The 7,288-nt window shown below is 36.7% G+C and overlaps 2 long non-coding RNA genes across 2 annotated transcripts; both read right to left on the reverse strand.

Moving 5' to 3' along the window:
* Positions 1-548: 548 nt before the first annotated feature.
* LOC122142972 lies at positions 549-2,800 on the reverse strand. Its single transcript, XR_006158878.1, has 6 exons — positions 2,745-2,800; positions 2,604-2,665; positions 2,101-2,166; positions 1,962-2,018; positions 1,088-1,147; positions 549-659 (listed from the first exon to the last, which is right to left on the reverse strand). It is a non-coding gene; the product is annotated as an uncharacterized LOC122142972 (long non-coding RNA).
* LOC122142973 lies at positions 2,789-3,478 on the reverse strand. The gene is made up of 3 exons (XR_006158879.1): positions 3,398-3,478; positions 2,974-3,073; positions 2,789-2,873 (listed from the first exon to the last, which is right to left on the reverse strand). It is a non-coding gene; the product is annotated as an uncharacterized LOC122142973 (long non-coding RNA).
* Positions 3,479-7,288: the final 3,810 nt, after the last annotated feature.

The following is a 7,288-nucleotide window of genomic DNA, read 5'->3' on the forward strand; positions in this document are numbered from 1 at the left end:
CAACATTCTCACCTGAGTTAACAAGATGATTACTGAAATGATCTCAGCAGGTCCTTTAATGACAGCAATGAAATGCAGTGGAAAGGTTTTTTTTTTGGGATTAAGTAAATTTTCATGGCAAAGAAGGACTATGCAATTCATCTGATCACTCTTCATAACATTCTGGAGTATATGCAAATTGCTATTATAAAAACTTAAGCAGCAACTTTTCCAATTTCCAATATTTATGTAATTCTCAAAACTTTTGGCCACGACTGTATGTCGCTTTGGATAAAAGTGTCTGATAAATGCATAAATTTAATTTAATTTAATTTACTAAAGAGATTTTTCCAATGAAGGATAGTTAAAAAAAAAACATGTCTGCTCTCATTTATGGTTCTTTGTGAGAGAGATAATCGTATTGGATTGAATTACCTTATACATAATCTCTTATAATGGTATTGTACCAATATACATTACCAGAGTTTTCTTGAATTTCTTGATCAAGCAGCTGTCCCTTCCAAAACCAGAAGCTCTTGAAGGGTTGCAACCGGAAGTGTTTCCGGTGGGTAGAGATGGGCTCTCTTCTGCAGTTCCCTTTAACTGATGAACTAGCTTCACCAAAATGCCCATCTGATCTTTGATGACTTCTTGATTGGTCAGGATGGTTCGTATCACAGCTAAAACAGTGATCAGAAGATACAGTCTATTTAGTTAAAGTATATGCATTAAAAAAACTATAACTTTATGTTTCTAGCCTGCCAATTACATTTCACTTGTGGAATAATGATGTGGAAAAATACAACTCCTAAGTCTTTTAATAGAAGATTCATCGATTGCATTTTTCCTGGCTTATAATTTTTTCAGGTCTGACCTGCTGATTCCAATTTTCTTTCTTTTTAAGAATTATAATTGACAGCATACACAAAGATATTTTTTACTTTCCTTTAATGGAAAGTTATTTCTAAAAAAAACATGGCATTGTAATTGCATTAGTCCAACTCTGCAAAGGCTCTGTACATTTTCATTGGATGCTTTAAAGACTGTCTAATAGCAAACACTACGCTCACAAAATTTAGGATGGCCATGCAAGGGTAGTGTCTCTCACATTCACTGAAGTCTGCATTTTGGGCACGAGTTGGTGTAGCTGTGGTTCTTCTATTAATCACTGCAAACAAGAGACCAAAACATCAAAGTTCACATTTCAAGATGTACAACACTTTCAAAAGGCGAAGGCTCGTTTCTGTCTGTAGATAACTACAATGAAAACATGAATAATTGCACATTTTAGTTTTAAGAACAAATTTGTCTTGGAGATTTATCCATGCAAGTCTACTTCATTTTGAACCATGCGTTCAAATGCCACCAGCTATTCAAGACAGCATACATGCTGTTCAGGAGAAACTTTGATTTAATTTATTAGTCTGAATTGACAAGTAGAACCCAGTTTTTTTCAGGTCTTTTATTTGTGATATATTGTTCTCTGACATTGTTTGATTGTCATATGACACCGAAACTACTTCAGGTATGCCTTTTACAGGGGAAATATAAGAATAAGTATTATTATTATTTTGCAAATATTTGGAGATAGATTTTGTAAAGATGATTAGGCATTTCTGATATGATTTCTTCATTTCTATCCTAAACATTTCTGGCTATAAGTGAAAGGGGCCAAACAAAATCTCAAATTGAGTTGTTAAATTTCTTCAAGTCACATCTACTGTAATAAAGTATATATCTGAAGAAGTAACTAGTTTAGACATAAACAGTTAATCCCTTAATTCAGTCTTTCACATGTGAATGGTAAACATAAATTTACTCTGCAGGGTTTTACCTGAAAATATAACTTTCAGGTAGGTTCCAGGTAAAGCTGTAGAAGGCTCTTCACATACATTTTCATTTTCAACTTAGTGTTTTTTTTGATGCAAATACCTTTTGAATGTTCATATTGTCAACTTCAACTGAATGCAACATTTACTCACATATGCCGGAATGGTCAGTTCTGACCTGGGGTGGTGTGGTGTTTCCTCCACTGAGAGCTATAGTAACAGAAAGAGGAGTAAGCTGCCAGAAGTAAGGAATGTAAGAGAAAGATACAATCAATTCTGTATGTCTACTCACAATCAACATCCTCTCTCATTCTTGACAGTGGGGTAGGTGTTATGTTGCACCTTCTTTCGGAGCACACTTCAGAGAAAAATAACAGGAATTTGTGGATATGACACTGAGGAAGCACATGTTTGGAAGTGTTTTCAATTTTACAGAGCAGTGCAGTGCCTGAGTTTCTGTCTGTTCTTACAAAACTTGATTTGCACAAAGACAATATCTCTCAAAATGTATTGGCCTGATTGCAGTGTGTCCCATAGAATAGCAGTCTACGTGTTTGGCGGGGGCTCAGGGTGTTATCATCTTATGATTAATTTATCTTGATCATTCAATTGTAATTTTTGGGCACATCTCTGGGCTTTCAGGTATTTTCACAATTGCATTTGAATGACATTCAGTGTAAAGGGTTGATTGTATTTTATTTGCAGGACGGTGAATTAGAAGGTATGTCATTTTGTTAGATCAATTGATTTACATTTGTTTACTCCAGTCTAGTCATGAAAAAATGTCAGACTCACATTCACTGACACAGCAGTCCTTTCATTGCCTGAGCTTCCTACGTTGACGTCTGTAGGAGACGCTGTAGGAGAAGCTGTGTTAAAATTCAAACCATGCCAACAATGAAAATATGACACTAAAATTGACATTAGCGTTCTTACACTGTGAAAGCAGGGAGAGTGAATAAGGCCGCTTCTTTGCAGAGAGCCATTTCGGGAGGGCTGGGTAGTGTGGATGCTTGCTGCCTCTCACTTTCACTGTCTTCCTGTTCAAGGACTACATTCTTCTTCCTGCATTTAAGGTTAAATAAGAAACAAAAAATTATGGAAGGCTGTAAAATGACTTTTGCTCATTCCATTCCGGCTCTATTCCTCCCTCTTTTTTACTTACATTCTTCTCCGTCTACGTTTGAGTGGAGAGTCTTCTGAATCTGTCAAATCTGTGAATCGTTCAGCCTCTGGCAGTTTGAGTCTTGCTTCTTCATATGTAACTTTAAAAATAAAATTTTGAAAACAAAAGCCCTCTAAATTCTATATGAAGAGTTCAGATGCAAAAAGCCTCTAAATGCCATCTGAAATTTTCTTCTAGAATGATCATTTTTATCAAGCTCGTATATTTAAGTTCAGTAATTTCACTTAAATGACAATTAATAGGTATTTTTCATTGTCATTTAAGTGAAATTACTGAACTTAAATATACGAGATCTTGATAAAAATGATCATTCTAGAAGAAAATTTCAGATGGCATTTAGAGGCTTTTGCATCTGAACTCTTCATATACAGAAAGTGTAAGTAAAATATTGTCTTCTTTCTACCTTTGCTTAATATGATGCGTACTTTGTAGGGAATCCAACGTGCTCCAGGTGGTTCCTGTGATTTCACTGCTTTTACGGTTTTTCTTCACGTTTGTAAGGTGGCCACAAACAGGTGTTATTTTTCACCCAAATGTCAGGGACTACTTCCACTTCATTAGTAGATTCAAAATAACAATGAGAAACATCTCCTGATAAAAAAGTAAAACTGATTAACCAGTAAAACTCTAAAGATATGATAAATAAAAGGATGCTACAACGATCAACTATAATAAACTTTGTACAAAGACTAGACAAGTGCTTCAGATTAATTTGTGTGAGGAAGAGGGGAACACTGCAAACTTGTCTCCCAAGGGCAACCGCACACACTTTTGCACAGGCTTAAACCATCTCTACACAGTGCATCACAGTAGACAAATGAGAGACGATGTATATTCCCAGTTCCCTTGAGTCGAGTGGGTAACTGTAAAGTGCTTCTTTGACTCTATACTCCTGGTACATGGCATACACTTTGTCTTCACTGACTAACTATGTTTTGCACAGAAACAACGTTCCCGTCAATGACAATGCAGTCATCTTGACTTGATGTTTTTAGAATGACACCATCGGCTGTCAACTGCTTGAACTGACTGACATTTTCCCAAAAGGCCCTCTGGTACTGGCCCATCATGATGTGGAGATTTTAAAAAAGGGTTCCTGCTCAATGGGTGAATCAAAATCACAGCCCCTCTGTTCATGTTCAGATAACCTGCGTATAACCTGTGGTAGAGGATTGTGAGCTTTCCTTATCATTCTCTTAAGTTCACCCAATAAGTTCTCATAAGGGAAGCCAGAGATACCATCTAAATGGCCATGTACCTTCACATCACCAGCAAGATGCACTAACCCATGAATGTTGTACACTACTTGGTCTTTACCATATAGCAAGCCATAATGCTCCACAAATGAGACAAGAAAATGATGAGCCAAGTGGTTCAATTGTAAAACAATACTGCGGGCTAACCAAAATATAGATAGCAACAGAAAGAAGCATGAAGTTATCATACACTTGAGGCAGCAAGACACCTTTCAAAACTATAGGACCAGTGAACAGCAAAAAATTGGCGCAGTTCTGTTGCTTTCCACCTCAGTCTCTCATTGAGTGCCCGAGGTTTCCTTGCAAATTCAGATGGAATATGATGTGCTAATGCCCAAAAGTTTATCAGAGATTAAGGATGCTTGCAAAGACGAAATTCTGGTGCGCAAAGAGCCAGCAGTGCCAACCCACAGTTCAAGAAGTCTCCTCATAACACCCAAACACACTAAGTGCATGTAATCATGGGGAAAACCAGCAACCATATCAACTCCAGTATCTACCAGAGGACAATGAGTAAGGTGGTGATCTTCATTTGGCTTCTAATCTAAAGGATTCATCTGTTCTACATGCAGCAGTGAGCTCAGGAAATGTCATACGGTGATTTGTGTATATTCCTCTTTGTAAGCACTTATCACAGCCATAATATCCAGTGTGGGACTTGATACCTTTGATAAATGCCCTTGCTGGTGCATCACAAATAACAGAACAAACTTTCAAGAGAAATGTTTTGCCCTGACAAACAAAGCCCCAGTACTGATGCTTTTCAACTCTTGAACTAAATGTTTTAGATAGTCAGACAGTGTTTTGGGCTTTGCTGTCCCACAAAACAATGCTATCACAAAAGGCTTTTTGGAGAGTCTTGGTAATTTACCCAGAATGGGCCAAAAACTGAATGGATGAGCTTTTAAAAAGAGGTAATCCATCAAAATTTAGCTGTAAAAGAAATTCATAGCCTTCTGGAAAAGAGGATAATAACCTGGTGAACTTTCTTTGGACAACATTCACTATACCAAAATAGTGAAATGAGCCACCAGCAAGCATCTCCACTTTGTAGTCTGTCTTTGTTTTAAGCAGTGACCTTCCATCCTTTGGCAGGAAGGGAAAGTATATCCTAAGAATTGACAGTAATGCTGACAGAGCCACCAAAGACACCCCAAATCTAACTGCCCCAGTCACCTAAGCTGCCCAATAAAATTTCATGGTCGCTTCTTCACACTGCTAGAACCACTACAGCCAATGCTGTCTTCCATATCAAGACATCCTTCCCTATTGAGCACAATCTCTTCAATCAGGCTATCAAGGGGTTCTCGCATGTCTTGTTGACATCCTTTTCCTATTAAGCTCAGGCTCATCAATGTGACTTTCAAGATGCTGGTTAATGCTCTCGCCTTCTTTACCAGATGGCAGAGTGACTATTTTTTGCATTAAATTATCCACTCTTTTCCTAGCCTTCCTCCTTAAATTGTTATGCTTGTAATAGTCCATGTCACCTGTTTCTTCAGTTCAAACCCTTCAGAAAATTTTCCTGTGGATCTAATCTGTACAGAGAGAGACAGAGGTGGGGACACAAGAACCAAAGGTAGATAGCCTATTAGTTAACATTAACAGTCAGCATCTATATTTTACTTTTAGTTACTTCTTAGGCTTATTTAACGTGCAGCGTCCATTACAGTTTATGAATAATTTATAATTCTTCTATGCACATGCATAATGGCACATATTAAATGATCTGCAAGAAAACCTGTTTATATGTGCCCAATAAACGGCATGTTGCTACAGCAATTAACAAGAATCTAGTAAACTTACTTAACTTTAACTAATAGATATCACAATGAAATTTCCCAAATTAATAAATATTAACAGTTACTTGCATTGAGATAATGATTTGTTATATTACGAGTTTTCTGAAAATTTGATGAGACTAACATGCACAATGTTAACTTGCATTTCCTGAACCAGGTTTAACTCTTTGTTTATTTTTTTTCATGTTATAGTCATTGATTTTTACAAAGGGTATTTTAGAAATCTCTCTTTTTCACTCCACAAATCAGAATAATAAAATAGCCATAGAAAGTATCTAACAATCAGGCTAGTGTAAAAAACATTCAGATTACTATAAAAGTGGTGAAAAAATCTAAGATATTTATTCGCTCTTTAAACGTTTTATTAGATTGTTATTATTATAATTAATCCAGAATGTATGCCTGTTTGCAGTGACACACAAAAAAAACATATCTAAATAAATCTGCACAAATGTCGGTCATTCAAACACAAACTTCAGTGTCCTAAAATGGCATCTGGCGCGCTAATTTTACCTAGCTTAACTTTAGCTCCGTTAGCTTATTTGAGTCAGCTAACATACCTAAATATCATTTAAGTCGTGCTTCTAACGTCTACTAGCAAACCCACACTCTTAGTATCTCATTACAATTTGTATTGTACAGTTTAAATGTTTTTTAACAGTATAATAATACTTTACCAGTAAGACCAAAGCTCGACTGCAGAGACCACCGGACTTTTAACCGCGAAGCAGAGAGCGCGCCCGCGAATACACGGCAAATTGATGCACATGCACGTACCGTTGCAGTGTCATGCCTGCTGTAGCTGACACCGAGCGGCAACCTCGCGCTCTTTCTCGTGAAGCCAACAAGGAAGTGACTAAAACTGTAATTTTGGTCTATATAGCTAATTTTGCCATTGATGACAACTGAGAGGGGGGTGAATTTTTTTTATAACTCATCCGTTTAAATTATATTAAGCCTTAAAGTTCTGCATAATTAGGGCGTGGCCACTTGAGTGACAGGTGGATTGCCGCTGCTTTACAGTCTATGGCTGACACTTACCTTCTTAGTTTTATATTTCACAGTTCTTTTTTTTATTGCAGTGACAAACACATTTTATTTATCTATCTATAAAAATAACATGTTCTCTCTAGTGCCAAACAATTTCACACAATAATAATATAATAAATAATAAAAACTGTCCCAAGTTAGCTAATCTTGAAAGGGGGTGTTGTAAGAAAAATCCAATCAACCACA

This window comes from Cyprinus carpio, unplaced genomic scaffold (genome assembly GCF_018340385.1).
Source record: "Cyprinus carpio isolate SPL01 unplaced genomic scaffold, ASM1834038v1 S000000422, whole genome shotgun sequence".
NCBI classification, from domain to species: Eukaryota; Metazoa; Chordata; class Actinopteri; order Cypriniformes; family Cyprinidae; genus Cyprinus; species Cyprinus carpio.